Genomic DNA, 14,425 nt, shown 5'->3' with positions numbered 1-14,425 from the left:
CCCCCAACCGAGTAATCCTATATTCACCACTGAGTACCCCTACAGAATTATGACTCAAAATAGAATATGCAAAGAACCCTTATGATCTTGCTTTTCCAGTCATGCTAGATTCATCAATGGGAAGAGAGCGACTATCAACACATGTAGAAATTGTAAAAACCATATCACAAATGAGAAGTACCCACATGGTCACTGATGTTTAGAGGAATTACGTTTCCAACTACAATATCATATATTGAAACATCAACTCTTTTACCACCCCTAATAACATGCACACAAGTTTCTTGAGACATGTAATGCAATAAAGAAGAAAGTAAAATCCAACACAAGAACGAGGCACTAGAAGTGCACCTCCATATGTATGTTTCTATTCTCCTCATTTAAGTCTTCACACTAGAGATTGTTTGTACTCGCTCACAACTGAAAATAGACAAGCAAGAAAACTCAGAACATTCAACAAAACATTTATTCAAGTCGATTGAAGTTCAAATCATGTATACAATTTAATTGTCTGGAAATATATTTAACAGGGGCTGCGCGAACGCAGGCCCCCAAAGCAATAAATAATGAGATAGGAGCTCCCACTTGGGGAGACCGTAGAGAAGTACCCCTCATTTGTGCAATGGAAGACACTACTTTAGGCCATAGGCCTTCATGATCACCCATTGACCCTGTCCAGGTAAGTATGTTATAATGTTACTTGGTCCTTTTTATTTATTCTCTTACTCCTCCTTATCACTTCCACCAACTCACAATGTGGGATTCACTACCTTCTTTCATCATTCACATGTGTTGCTTTTTGTTTTGTTTAAAGTTGCTCGATTATGACAAGTGTTTCTTTGAAATTCGGAGAAAAGTGAAAGAAAGATAAACTCTATCGTATAAATATCACATAAAACTATGCTATTTTCCCTTTCACATGACACAAGATACATGACAGACATTTGTTTTCATGTCGTCTGAATATTTTTCGTGATAGTATTTTAACTGTATGTCATCTGAAGGCGAAATAAAAAATGCGCTCGATTCTCAGATGACATTACGATTACAGAATCCTGTCATCCAAAGAAAATGCGCGTTTTCTTTAAATTTGATGCACTCTACAGATGACACTTCTAATAAATGAATGTCATTGTATGCCGAAAACAAAAAAGCGGCAAATGAAATTTCACTTATGCAGCCATACCAAATTTTAGGCGCTCTATATCATTTGACTGAAATTTCAGCTGATATATAAACCGTCTCTCAATCCCAAACCCCAGTTTAGGTTACACAAGCTTCATCCCTCTCATCCCTCTCTATCTCCATGGTTGATTTGGACATGCAATCACTGGGTGAGCTCGAAACACGATACTGGTAAGCCATATTTTCTTCGTTTCTTGATGTATTAGAGTATCATTGTTCCTTACTCTATCTTTTCCTCATCTGATTTACTTTGGTGTATGTCGATTTCAACAGCTGGTATAAGGATCTTGTGATTTTCAGACCTATCGTTGAAAGGTTTAGATCTCTCGCTTAGTTACACTGATTTTATTGTATTTAGATTCACTGCTGTAAAGCTTGGGTCTTTATCTTTTTTAATCTAGGGCAAGACAGTGCCTGATACAGCAGATGGTATGAACTCATTTGATTCCTTTTTATTTGAACACTATTTGCATGGATAGTAAGAATGCTTCAGTACATGGGAAGGCTGACTGAAGAGATTGTCAATCGGTTCATGCCTTTAGCATATGGGAAGATTTCTTTAACTTACTGAATATATATTAATGTTATGTTGGTTTGAACTGATTGGTCATACCTTTAGAAGTGATTGTGTATGTTTGATGTACTGTTTTGGAACCTATAACTCATTGATTTAGGAAACTAGCCTGATTTAGTATATATATTGTTATGTAGGTTTGAACTGAACGATTACATATATGTATGATGTTGGGGTGATGATGAAATGATTGGTATGAACTGATTGGTTAGATATAACTATTTAGGAAGCTAGGACTCATAGAGTTTATGTATGAATGATCATTAAGCATGTGGCTGATTAGGCATACTCTAAAGCTTTGAATGTTCATTGTGATTGGCACTACTCTTACACCTATGAGTTATACTGCTAGAAGTGATTGAGTATGTGTATGTGTATGAAACATGTTTATGTTTGACGTTCTGTTGATGTTTATGTTTGAGGTTCTATATGAGTATGTGTACGATTGTTCATTTGGGCATGTAGCTTATTACTCATGCATCAAGTATTAGAGGAACATTGTAAAAGGGTCATTGAGCATGTATGAAGCATGTATTAAAAGGTAAATTTAGGCTAATTGCATGTACTGATATGGCTTGCAAATGATAATATATGCTTTGATTAGATAGATTAATATACATATACATACGAACTGAATAACAAGCTCTACATAAAAGGGTTATGTATGTGCATTGGCCATACTCTTACTATGTTCCTTTCCACTCGGTTTGATATCGTAACAACAACATTAAACATGGTGATAGGTTTATGATGCATTCAGCACAAACAGAGTCCCTTGTTTTGACAGCATCATAAACCTCATTACCAAGTTTAGAGTACCACGAGTACAACCCAAGTGGAATGAGCATTGTAAAAGGGCCATTTTAGTCTACTTGCACATACATACAAACTGAATAGCAAAGCTCTATGTTATATTACAAAAGGGGGGGATGAGTGTTGCCTTTCGGTTGTAATTGACAGTCCAAAGTTCCTTAGCTGTTTTGACTAGTGAAAGGAAATATTGAATTGGAATGAGAACCACATTTGGATATCACATTGCCTTTCAATTCTCCTTTCACTTAGCCAATACAGCTTAGGAGATTTGAACACCCTTCATATTCAGCACAAACAGAGTCCCTTGTGGTGACAGCATCATAACCCTCATTACCAAGTGGAAGGAGCATTATAAAAGGGTCAGTTTAGGAGCACAAAGCTCTACGTTATATTACAAAATGGGGGGAATTAAAGGTCCAAAGCTCCTTAACTATTTTGACTATAGAAAGGAAATTTGGAATTGGAATGAGAACCACATTTGGAGCTCACATTGCCTTCCGATTCTCCTTTCTCTTAGCCAAGATAGTTTAGGAGATTTGGACACCCTTATATCCACTTTGCATACTCCTCGGTCCATATACGGGCGATCCCCTCATACTCTTCCATGTTGCTGCGGTATTGCTCAGCAACTGCTTCTTGCCCATGATATGGCTCCTCACTGTGGGGCTGTAGAAGTAGATCATATAGGTGCCACAGACACTACAAAATGCATAGAATAATTAGAACAAAAATATGATGTTGTATGTTTATCAAATGAAATAGATAAATGGTTGCATTATACCGTGGCAGTGGAAAAGCGATGGTTATTAAGGATACGGGGAAGTTGAATCAACCCCTGAGGAGCCACGTTAGGATGCTATATCCTATTCCGGAAGCAAAACTGAGAATAAGAGGAGAGATTTATTAGTGTATGTTTCATGTAGGTGATTATATCTTACTAATCTGAGTTAATATTACTCTTGCAGGTCTGTTTGGGAAATCTGGAGGGTAGCTGATCTGATTTCAAATACACCCCTTTCATATGGGGTGTATTGGGGGCCTTTCATCCTGATCGACCATGTGAAGAAGTTACCATTGAGATGACCTGTACGTTATCATCCAAGAAGAATCATTAGAAATACACAGAAGAAACCAAGAAGGGTTACAGAACAACTATGGATTGACATACGTACCATTGATGGCCAGAAGCCACTCTGGGTTCTCCATGTACAACTTATCCAAGTCAGCAATTATGTCTCCTGGAGTTTCAACAAGGGGATCCATTGTTGGTAAGTTTTCTGTTTGTTGAAGGTATGATTCTGAATGATGATGCATATATTTATAGTGATATGATTGTGGTAAGTGAAAGGCTGTGAAAGGGGAAGGGTAGCGTAATTACTACTGAGTTTAGGGATGTGTGTAATATTAATGACTTGCTTGGCTTTTGCAGATACCAAGACCTTTGGGATTATAAGCCTAATTATTAGGCCAAAATATGGATTGACTTATGGAAGATTGATTATTATTTTTGTGTTTTAATTCAGAAATGTATTATTTATTCAAGATATGGATTGACGTTAGGCACAAATATAAACATATTATGAGTATTGGTCTCCAATAAAATTAAAACCATTGATATACAAAATTTAATCTTCATATTTTAGAATGTTTCTGTATTCAGGTATAAAAACCAGAAATTCAAACGAATAAGAAGGCATAAAGTGACATTTTAATTTTTAAAAATGTCATCTAAACAGCAATAAAAAGACATTAAAATAAATGTTTCTATCATATGAAAAAAATCCTTTGACGTGATTGATTAAGACTTGTGTCATCTAAACAGGCTATAACGGCAGAAATTATTATACGAACTGTCATCTCAAATTAAATATGCGAATTTTCCACACGCTAACCTGGCCGTTTTAATTGTTAGAATGTCATGTGATGACATTAAAGGTGATGGCAGTAATAAATAAGCTGCATCGTAACAAGGGTAAGATGACAGTAAGAAAATAGGCTAATGTCATGTGTGATGACGAAACATGACAGAACCTGACCGTCGTCTGAAGGTGCAATAGACGGCAGCGAGCCCCGTGACAGATTTATATCTCGCGGGACGACGGTTTTTAACCGTCATCTAAAGAGGGTTTTGGCGTAGTGTAATTTAAGAAGTTCAGTTATGTTGCAATTAGTATTCCACTGTGGTTTTTTGGCTTTTGAAAAATAAATCTTGTGAGAAATCTGAATGCATGGCTAGTCTCAGACTCTAGCATATATACAATTTCTTTACTGATTGACCGAATGTAAATCAGAAATAAGATAGAAAGCAAATTGACGGAATGTTTTGAATATTAATATCTATACTGGTGTGTATGATATATACATTTAGGAACAAAATTGTTTTCTATACAAAAGTTGTGATGAAAGCTAATGATTTAAAATGTTAAGAAGGGAAACTCTGGTTTTCACCAATGCGCCTATACACACAATCTACCTCTTCCTCTACTTCTTCTAGGCTCTTCTCCAATTCCTCCAATCCATTCAAAATTTCTGGCATCTGATTCATATCTTTGTTTGACTTGAATACCATCAATTGTGTGTCAATCTTCTTCACTTCATTGGTTTCAAATTCCTCATGATATGATAAATTCTTTGACTGCAACAATTTAGAGATAATGGAGAAGCCAGAGAGCTTTGAATTGGCATTTGGCTGAGAAATAAAAGATAAGATGGACTCAAATACTGTAACACCAATTTCTTCTGCATCTTTTAACATGCTAATCATGTCACTGTTATCGTTGGAGGATGTAGTTCTGCAATTCTTGTCCTGTCTGTTGAATTTCCTCATGTACTTGATAATGACTTGATTCAGTTTCTTTCTATCCACCATATATTCATCAACTTCATTTAAACTGGATTTTGCATCCGATCTTCTTCTTCTAAGAGATGATTCTAGGCCCTGCACGCATTCTTTCATATGTGAGAGAAAATCTCTAGTGGTGCTGCACATATCTAGTACTCTCACTGATCCATTCAGTGCCTGATCTACAGATTGGTTATGCTTCTCATTGGAGAAAGTTTGGAGATAATCATCAACACATTCATACAACTCTTTCAGGCCACCTAACTTCTGGCCAATTGATGATTCTGATTTCTTGAATTTGTCAAGTTGCTCCTTGAGATTTTCAGTTAGAGGATGGGATTTAGAGGGAAAACTTATGGAACGGAGATGGAAAGAAGCCATTTTTATGTTGGTGAAAATAAAGCTAATAAAGATGGATGTGAATGTAGAAATGAAATTGGTGTTTAAGCTACTGAATAGTTGGTTATATACAAGGAAGAGAGATGATAGCTACCATCTGAATTCGTAGAGTGTATAATAGCTGTAATGTTCCTTGTTTGAGTCACAGATCCATCAATATCTCACCATTGTCTGCTATATATTTATAATATATACATTTAGGTGACTTGGTCTCATAGCTAACAGACAGAGAAATGAGCATCAAATTGCAGAATATTGAGTTTGAATCTGTGAAAATTATGATTATTATATTATAATGGTTGATGCACAATAATACTTACATTATTTGAATGAGTTGTAGGAAATGAGATCCAAATGAATAAAATATATGCAACCATGAGTTATAAACAATGGCACAGGAATTATTGATAGACAGAGAAATCAGCATCAAATTGAATTGGAAGCTGCGCAAATTATCCTTCTATTATAAATTATTGCTCAAATTCATTCATATGATGCACAGGTTAATGCATAGGAAGTTGTAGCAATTAATAATGATGAAATGCATGGATGCAAATATAAAACTCTAATTGCAATGTTTCTGTCTTGCATATTTATTTATACAACTCTTTAATCACAAAACAAGCATCAGACAGTCCTGCAAAACCTGAAACATGACAGATAATATATACAGATGTCCATAAATAGCTTATAAAATCAAATGGCTTTGACACAACCATCTGCACATATACAGTGCTTACTTTGGCTTGCAGAATGTAAACACCGCTTTCTTTTCATCGGCATTTGAGGAGCAATTGTGCAATCTCAAGGCATCATGCTCCTTATCAATTACATTACATGGTGTCAAGAAAGAAGTTGAACTAAGAATAAGAAATATAAGGAGAAAGTGGAGGAATACAACCTTTCCCAACTCGTTCAAGACAGAAATTTCAAATAAAAGGAATGGAACAATCTCTGCGGAAAAATTCAACAATGATAACGGCATGAGGAAACAAACCGAAAGAGAGCAAGAAAACTTCATTGAAATGAAACAATGTCTGTATAATTATGGTTTGATATGTACGAATTGAGATCAGCATATATATACCGTACAAATGATTTTCTATCATCATGAGCACAAGGTACTTGAATTTCAATCCATTGACATGCCTCCATTTTACAACAAAAATAATCAAAAGATGGGAATGCAATTTTCACCATTGTTGAATTACTAATCAAGTTTGATGTGCAACACCTTAATAAAATATTTGTGTTTTCTACGCCATATGGTAAAGAAATATGCTGTAACGTCTAAAATGGTGCAATTTTACCCATAGTATTAGAATGTTTGGTGAATTTCAAATATCATTAATTAATGAAATTCTCTCTTGAGTGATGAATTGTGTTTTCTCCAATGCGAACCTGTGTCATGTTTTCTCTCATCTATATCAGATCAAATACATATATACATGTGAGAATTCAAATCTAAAAAATAATCTCGTGTTGGACAAAAATATCTTACTAAAATAACAAGTATATATGTCATGTAAAATTGCAAAAAGTAAATAAATATATTATTTTTCATATTGATATTTTTTTTTTTTTTTTTGGAAATGAATTGACATTTAAATTTAAGAAAAAATTGAAATTGGATAATAATAATAATAATAAGGTTTAAAAATACCCTTAACTTTGCCAACCAAGCGTTATATTACCCCTATAAATAGTTGGGATGAGGATAAAAATATAATTCGAGAATTATTATTCAATGTTTGGTACGTGGGATAGGGATAAGGATAAAAATAATACATTTTACTGTTTTAACCTTATTTAAACTACATAACATTAATTTGAGGGATAAGATGGACTTTTCCATCCTATTAAAATCGCAGGAGCTTATCCCACCTCCTTATACCACCCGTTCCTGGGTATAGGATTTGAGGGATAAGAGACTTATCCCTCATCTGTCTCACTCTTCTATCTCACAAACAAACGCGGGATAACTTATCTCGTGTTTTTTATCCCTATCTCACCTCCTATATCCCTCCTAACAAACACCCCGCTAAGGTTAAAAATGGTACAATTAAGCACGCAACGTTGATCCCCTAATTTTACACACCCTTACCAGATTTCCTAACTCTGTTAAAAGTTACGTTCTAAGTGGCGATCATTCCAATGATTCAAAACGAGTAAGAAATTAAAACCCAGCCTAGTTACATTCCTCTGATCTAAGTGGCTAAACATTTATCAAATTCGAACTTTTGAATCGAAATCCTCCAACTGAGAGGATTAAGTGTTTGACCGGATGCGATACTGAATGGAGTTTGAATTGGGATGAGGAATGGATTAGTGTTAAAAGTAGTAAAATTGAGGAAGATGAGAAATCAGTGGAAGACATAGATGTAGTCTTGGTTGATACATCATATGCATTCCTGGCCTCAGATTCAACAGTTCATGAACAAGAACTTGAAAGCTCATCAAGCTTTAATCAAGATTTGTTACTCGATTTTTTTTGAAAATGAGAAGATGATTAGTGAAAACAGTTTTGGTATTAGTGATTTTATATCAGATAATCTCAGTTTTGAGACATATAATAATAGAATCTTAGTTTCTTCAATTTTATTTTGTTGCTTGTTTTCTGGGTTAAAATGCCTCTATTTTGACTAAAATTAAAATGGATTTTAGAATTTCCAGGGTTCTTGGGATTCTTTGTTTCCGCGATTTTCAGATGATGCGAGGAGAGGTTTTTTATGAGATTGGCTTTTAATTAATATCATTTTTTTAATCATTCCATGAAACCCCTCTAAATTAGGGGATCAGAACTTGTAACAGAGTTAGGAATCTGTCAAGAGTGTGTAAAATTGGACTAATTTGACAATGTTAGGTGCTTAATTGTACCATTTTTAACCTTAGGGGTAATATTCAACTTTAGGAGCATTTTTGCACCTTGTCCCTAATAATAATAATAATGATAATGATGGGGAAAATTTAAGAGGAATGAAACCGGTGTTTACACGGCATCTCACTACTTTCACCGTTGAAATTCATTCCTCCAAACAAATAGTACAGCCTTTAACACAATTTTCTGTTATAGTGATTATGGGTATGGCGCCTTTGATGTAGGCAAAGTCTGAGGTGTATCTAAGGCAACATCAGTTGGAATTTGGATGACGACGAGGGATCGAGAGGCTGCATGATAGACAAAGAGTGGAGTTATGAATTGCTTTAAAATAAACATTGATACACGATTTACTATAGAAATGGATTCTTATTCTACGTCACGATTTTCCATTTTTTTTAATTCAGATTCAACATCATATTAAATTATTGGTATGGTATACTGATTATAGTATAATTGCAATTACTTGATTTTAGAAAGAAATTAACAAAGAGGAGAGAGAAAAGAGAGAAAATAAATATAAAGATAAAATTAACTCTTTTCAGAATGTTTATTTTTGTATTTTTTCCTAATTAAAATGGGAAGAATGAGGTCTGAATCTTCAACCTAAAGTTAAAATGGAATCATTAAGCAACCCTTTATACCAACTAAATCAATCAGATCTAATGTTATATATACATCTCTTTATTTATATATACACTATAAAATTATTTTTTGGGCCCCTTACTATTATGGACCCTGGGCAGGCGCCTCTCAATTCATAGCTCAGGACCGGCCCTGCCTATTGACCCCGTCCAGGTAAGTATATTGTAAAGTTGCTTAGTCCTTTATATTTATTTATTCACTCCTTTTATAATTTCCACTTATTTGCAATATGAGATTCACTACATTGTGTCATAATGTGCAGCATCATTCACATGTGCTGGCCTGTTAACAACTGAGGGAAAATAAATACAATACATCTTTCTAGTCTTACTTTTGAAAAATATATGTTGCTTTCTGCTTTCTTCGTAGTAATTGATTATGTCATATATTTTAGTCTAATTTCAATTACAAAACATTGAATGTATGGTTTTGTGTTTCTCCATAATTCTGAAAAAAGGGAAAACAAAATAAACTTGGCAGATTGAGTGAATTGCTTTGTACATTAGTAATTAATCTTTCTGTATGTTTTGTGCATCATTTTTCTTTATAAGATATTTCGCTTATTATACAACTAGGTCACAACTTGAGCAGCCATAAAAAAAAATTAATTGGTTTGAAGACGTGGAAGGAAAAAAGGAATGTGTTGGCAATGCATTGAGTGCATCTCTACAGCTCCTAGATACTTGAACCTTACTTGGAATCCACACTGAAGTTGAGCAACGTCATTAAGAAATTCGAGAACTCAAAGTTAGACATAATTTGGTCATCATATGCATGCAATTAATTCATTGATATACAATATACAATTTAGTGCATGGTATTCATTATAATATCATAAAATGGAGAGGGCTAAACTTGTAAATGTGAAAAGCGTTGTTAAAAAAGTGCAAGTAATAGGATCAAGCATTGGAGAATTAGAGGAGGAGATAGAATGTATTTATAGGAAATTTGTGAAAATGAGATTTCCCTTCTCAATATCATCATTCACTATACCAACATTGTGAATATGGAGGCAGGCATTCCAGAATCATGAATAGGAGCAGTGTACAAGTTAGTTGCTAATATTAACCCTGCCCCATTGACGACGATTTTCATTGTCAAACCGCTAACCCGCAAGAATAAACAACAATCAATTGGGGAGACCTTAAAGCAATTTATGGCTAGGGGTTGCGCGAATGCATGTCCCCACTATATGGCATTGTCTCTCCTAATTGGGGAGACCTTAAAGCAACACCCCTCCTTTGTGCAATTGAGTTCACTCCCTTACCCCATAAGCCATTTTGATGACCGATTGACCCGGTCTAGGTAAGTATGTTGTTAGGTTGCTTGTCTCTATCTATTTATTCACTCACTCCTCTTTATCACTTCCACTAAATTATAATACGGGATTCACAAAGTTCTTTAATTTTATGCATCATCACTCACAAGTGCTGACCTATTAACAACTCAGGGAAAATAAATCTAATCCTTATTGCTAGCCATATTGCTGCTTTTTGGTTTTCATCATAATCACTTGATTATGTAATGATTTTAGTCTAATTTCAGTTACGAAAAGTTGAATGTATGATAATTGCTTATTCATTATTCCGAAAAAAATGAAAACAAGTTAAACTCTAAGTTATTAATGCCAGTTACCTAAAATGTTAAGCAACAAAAACTATTACAAAGCTAACCCAAATAAATTAATGATTAACAAGTAAAATGTAACTCACGAATAAGATAAATAGCAAATTGAGGGGAAGTTTTGAATATTTATTATCTATATACTTTTGTGTATCATATATACAAATAGGACCAAAATTGTTTTTATACAAAATTTATGTCGACCAACAGCTTGATTAGAGATATGGAGCCAATGATTTAGAATGTTGAAAAGGTACCAAATATATCTATGATTTTGCGGGATCTTTGGAGCGCTCTTCGTGAGGTGCAATTTGAAAGTAAGGGAGTTATGTTTCATTCAGCTAACCACCATGTTTTGTCGCAACTCTCTTTACTTGGCCGCCCTCCTCCCGTACCCTCCTGTGTGGAAGTTATTTAGCATCCTCCGCTACCGGGTTGGATCAAAGTAAATTCAGATGGATCAGTGGCTGATAATTTAGCAGGAGTGGGTAGAATTTTTAGAAACTGCAGAGGCTTTCCGCACAATGCTTTTGTAATGTCGTTTCGCATCTGTCTCCCTTTTGAGGCGGAATTACAGGGTGTTATGCAATCCATTCATATGGCTTGGGATAAAGGTTGGAAGAAGCTTTAGATTGAATCAGATTCACGCTATGTTGTTAATCTATTAAAATCAAGATCCAAGACAGTTCCTTGGCGTTTCCGTCAAGAGTGGATGCTTTGTCTTTCCTTTGTGAAATGACAATTTTTGTTTCACATATTTTTAAAGAAGGAAATACGGTGGCAAATTCCTTAGCTAACCATGATCGAACTGCTTCTTCGTTGCTTTCATGGAATTCCTCGCCATCCTTCTGCTCTCATCTTGTGTCTGATGACTCGGCGGGACAGGCCCAGTTTCATTTCCGTTAGTTCGTTTGTATTTTATTCTGTTTTTTTGTTTGTCCTTTATTACTTGGGCTCTGTTAATAATATTTCCGTTATTATTTCCGTTATTATGTACTGATCTCCTCTTTTAATAATATTTTGGGCTCTGTTTCATCTGATTTGAAGTGTACTAACCTAGTTAGGACGCTTTTACTCTTTTGGATCGATCTCCAAGCTTTCAATTAAAAAAAATATACATATATATCCATATATGTGAATATCAACATTATCACTTATCCAATAAATAATATATGTTAATATAATTATATATCTAATATAATTAACTCTTTTATTCCAATTAAAACACTTATATGATGATCATTTGTTTTTAAGATGGTTGAGTATCATTTTCATTTACTAGCTTAAGAAATTAATCGCGCAACTACAAAAACACAACAACATACGTGGTTTGGCCAAGTACGGTTATGATATTAGTTTAGTATTTGAGGACCTTCAATGAAGATATACTGACTAAAATATTTCGGGCAGACTAACAACTTTTTAGCAACTATTTCATGTACATGAATAACTAACTGTAAATAATAATTTTTCTACAAAATGTGTACATGCATCATCCACTAGTGAATGAATATGTTTTGAGTACTTATTTTTAAATATTTACTTGTAGATTCAAAATGAAAATGATAGATATATAATGACTAAGATTTGATTATACGGACAGAAGGATATTAATTAATTAAAATGTGCAAAATATTGCAATTCTAATTTCTCTATCTGAAAAGTAGGAAATCATGTTATTATGGATGAAATATTTTAGGTAACACAAATATTATCAAGCATTTAAAAATCATAAAAAAAATTGTAAAAATAAAATCAATCTTTTATCAGAGCCAGGTTTCGATCCTAGGACCTGTGGGTTATGGGCCCACCACGCTTCCGCTGCGCCACTCTGATTAGTGCTTAATTTTTCATATTCTCTCTATTTATTCCAGTCCTTCCTTTATTTGTGCTTATGTGATCATCTGCCAATATAAAAACATTAATACAAAAATTATTGACTGAAAGTTCAAATTGTTGATATAAACAAAGATATTAAATTGAAAAAATGCAAATTGGTGTGAAAGAATTGGAGAGAAAAATTGAATCAATGACATTGAAATTGTACTTTATATGATCATATCTTTCATATAGTGATAACTATTCTAAAAGTGTGTATGAAATGAAAGCTCAGAAGAAATAATCAAGAAGTTACAATTATAGCTACAGAGATGGTCCATGGTGTGATAATTATGCATTCATTCCTAGTCTCACTCAACCACTTATTAGATCATTTGTAGGAATACTTTCTATGGCATTATATGAAGAAGGAGTTGTCCCTAATCCATTTAGAGAGCTTCCTCATCTTTTCACAACTTGTGCCTTCAATTTGTTTCCTCAATAATCATGATCACAGTGAGATGATGAGGTCATTGGATAAGGCCTTGGAAACAATATTGGGCAGGGGATGTGCGAACGCAAGCCCCCCCCACCCCCCCCCCCCCCCACCCCGGTGCAACAAATTAAGAGATAGGCTCTCCCACTTGGGGAGACCTCATCAACGATATTTTGTTCAATGTAGGTCACTGACTTACAACATGGGCCTTTCTGATCACCCATTAACACCATCTACGTAATTATGTTGTCATGTTGCTTATCCCTTCCATTTTAGTCACTCGATCATCTTTTTCATTTCCACTAACTTATAATGTGGGATTCAAAAATTTAATCCACCTTCCTAGTCATACTGCAGAACAGTATAATGCTATTTTTTGTGTTCATCATAGTCACTTAATTATATAATGACTTTAGTCTAATTTCAAATACAAAATTTTAATGTGAAAATTGTTTCGTCATAATTCTAAAAATAAAAATGAAAACGAGTTAAACTCTAGGTTATTAATGCCAGATACTTAAAAAGTTGAGCAGCAAAAACTATTTCAAACTTAAGCTAAATAAATTAATGATTGACAAGTAAAATGTAACTCGGGAATAAGATAGATAGAAAATTGAGGGAAGGTTTTGAATATTAGTATATATACTTTTATGTATCATATATACGGATCGGAACAAAATTGCTTTTTATACAGAATGTGTCCTCATAAAATCTACATCTTCCTCCATTTCTTCTATGCTCTGCTCTGCTCCAATTCCTTAAATCCTTTCCAAACGTTTTGTATTTGATTGATATCTTTGCTTGACTTGAACACCAACAATTTTGCATCGATCTTATTCATTTCATTCGCTTTGATTTCCCCTTCACTTGATAAATTTATTGAATGCAATAGTTTTGAGATAATGGAGAAACTAGATAGCTTTGATTTGTCATTTGGCTCAGAAATGAAAGATAAAATGGACTCAAATAATGAAACATTGATTTCCTCAACACCCTTTAACATGTTAATCATGCTGTTCAAGTCGGTGTTATATATCGTTTGAGGATGTAGTTCTACAATTCTTGTCATGTCTCTTCAATTTCCTCAAATAGTTGATAATGGTTTGATTCAGTTTCTTTCTAGCTACCATATAAGCATCAACTTCATTTGAA

General features: G+C 34.1%; 1 non-coding gene across 1 annotated transcript; it reads right to left on the bottom strand.

The window, feature by feature from the left end:
• Positions 1-526: 526 nt before the first annotated feature.
• LOC136231672 (U1 spliceosomal RNA) lies at positions 527-687 on the bottom strand. Its single transcript, XR_010690042.1, has one exon. It is a non-coding gene; the product is annotated as a U1 spliceosomal RNA (small nuclear RNA).
• Positions 688-14,425: the final 13,738 nt, after the last annotated feature.

This window comes from Euphorbia lathyris, chromosome 5 (assembly GCF_963576675.1).
Source record: "Euphorbia lathyris chromosome 5, ddEupLath1.1, whole genome shotgun sequence".
Taxonomy (NCBI): Eukaryota; Viridiplantae; Streptophyta; class Magnoliopsida; order Malpighiales; family Euphorbiaceae; genus Euphorbia; species Euphorbia lathyris.
This window is presented reverse-complemented; position numbering and strand designations above follow the sequence as displayed.